The following is a 2,500-nucleotide window of genomic DNA, read 5'->3' on the forward strand; positions in this document are numbered from 1 at the left end:
TATAGACTATCAGAAGAATTTAAAACTCAATTCTAAATCTATCTGGTGGCCAGTGCAATGACCTACCGTGAGTACTGAAGTGATGTGTAACAACCTATTGGTAGCTCGTCTCAACGTATAGCAGCCCATCTCAACAGTGCACTGGTATCTAATGGGCAAAAACGGGGTAATTACAAAGTAAATACCCTGAAATTGTCAAGAAAAATAAATGACCGCCTATTTTCTGGGAAACAACAGGGTAACAGAGAGAACTTGGTGTCTAAGTCATGGGTAAGCGATTAGGGTGTCAGACTCTTAGCCCAAAGGTTACCGGTTCGACTCCTGACCCGCCAGATAGGTGGGGGGAGTAATTAGCCAGTGCTAACCCCCATCATCCTCCATGACCATGACTGAGGTACCCTGAGCATGGTACCGTCCCGCCGCACTGCTCCCTTTCAGGCACCATTTGGGGCTGCCCCCTTGCACAGGTAAAGCATAAATGCAATTTTGTTGTGTGCAGTGTGCAGTGAGCACTTGTGTGCTGTGGAGTGCTGTGTCACAATGACAATGGGGGTTGGAGTTTCCCAGTTGGGCTTTCTATCTAACAGGTAACTTCTCTCTGTTCCGCAATTGTTACCCAGAAAATATACAGTAGTTTCATAGTAATTCTTGAGATATGTGTAGCATATATAAGTATATTATGCTTCAGCGTCAGATAAAAGATCTCTAAGCAAACTGTTCATTATCTTGGACAATGAGGAACACCCACTATACAACATCATTATCCAACAGAAGAGCATGTTCAGTTGGAGGCTGAGGGCACTTATATGCAGAACCACACAGCAAATCGGCCGGTGTTAAATCAACTCCCATAGAGTTAAATTTAACACTTTTCCTGAGTTTATATAATGCTCACCGGTTCCGAGTTAAATCAACACTATGGATAGTGTAAATAGTTTAACTCTATTTCAGTGTTACTTCTTTAACACCCACAGTGTTACATTTTAACTCTATTCTAGTGTATTTTTCACACCAATTTTTCACTTTATGTGTTAACATCTTAACACCCACAGTGTTCTATTTTTAACACATTTGAGTGTTGAATTTCTCACCAATTAGTGTTAAAGCTTTTCACTTTAATTGAAACATCTGAACACCCACAGTGTTCTATGTTTAACACATTTGAGTGTTGAATTAGCTTAGCTCAACTCACTATAGGGGTTACCATGTAACACTAATTGGTGTTATGTTATACAATAAATACTGCTTTTTCTAAAATGTTCAGATTCTGTACTGCGTTGAGTGCACATTTACATACAGTACATGAAATATACAATCTAAATTAAATTAATTTTTCCACAAGTGATTTGTCTATTTCAAACATTCTCGAAAATACAACCAACCTCACATTAATATATTAAGATTCTTACCTTACACACCACAGTAAGTTACTGTCACCCTACCCACACTACCATGATCCCGCCCCTCCATTCATCACCACAAAAGAGGTAGCTACCATGTTATTGTGGCACCTCCCATTCCCCACCATGACTGAGACAACTGTGGCATGGAACCAGCACATCACACTGCTCTGTTGAATTGATAGACCGAATTAACCATAACCACAGAGAAACACAAGTGACTGCAATATGTGCAATATTATTACGATTTGATAGTTATAGTCTCCTGGATGATAGTACATTAACCAGTGTGCATAGAATACTCTGGTTAAGCATAATTAGACAAACCTGACATTTCTTGATCAAGTAAGTAACACTCCAAAAAGGATACCTGCAACCACAATACTCACTACCAACTAAATAGCTAGCCAGCCAACAAACCAGTCCACCGGCCAACCAAAAGAGTCAGTTGTCAGCTAGCCAGCCAAAGAGCCGGCTAACCAACTAACACTCATTTAGTCAGCCAACTAACCAACAAACAAGTCAGCTGTATGGCTAGCCAGCTAACAAACCAGCCATCCAGTCAACCAAAAGAGTCAGTTAGCCAGCCAACCAGCTGGCCAACAAACAGTCAGTTGGTCGGTCAGTTAGCTCACTAACCAACAAGCCGGACAGAGAGCCAGCGAACCAGTCATTTAGGCAAGCAACTCAAGCATTGTGACAGTCTGAGTTTATATAGAGGTGAAAGTTAACCATGTGACCAGAGTAATCAGGCATGTGGCAGCTGCAGGTAGTAATTCAATGAACTTGTAACAGTCCTATGTACTCAAATGAGGTCAGGTACTAATTGACAGATTGATTGGGCACTACCATTGTTCCTGGTTGATGGTAGGCAATATCAATCATGTCATGCAGCATTTGACTTTCAATTGTGCAATGGCCCTTCACAAGATATCATAATTTTGTTTACTAGGTGGCAATATTCTGATTTAAAATTGGATGCTGGAGTTTTGGCGTGCACATCCAAGCCAAAGGCATTAGCAGGTGCCAACTTAAGAAAGTGTTTGTGTAGCACATTGGTTGCAACTTAATTTATTGGAAGCAGAACCAGCAACATTTCC

At 40.8% G+C, this 2,500-nt stretch overlaps 1 protein-coding gene across 1 annotated transcript in view; it reads left to right on the forward strand.

Moving 5' to 3' along the window:
• The window catches only part of rgs6 (regulator of G protein signaling 6), a 148,346-nt gene that overhangs the window by 105,372 nt on the left and 40,474 nt on the right, over positions 1–2,500 (forward strand). The gene's annotated exons all lie outside the window — the stretch shown is intronic.

This window comes from Engraulis encrasicolus, chromosome 18 (genome assembly GCF_034702125.1).
Source record: "Engraulis encrasicolus isolate BLACKSEA-1 chromosome 18, IST_EnEncr_1.0, whole genome shotgun sequence".
NCBI classification, from domain to species: Eukaryota; Metazoa; Chordata; class Actinopteri; order Clupeiformes; family Engraulidae; genus Engraulis; species Engraulis encrasicolus.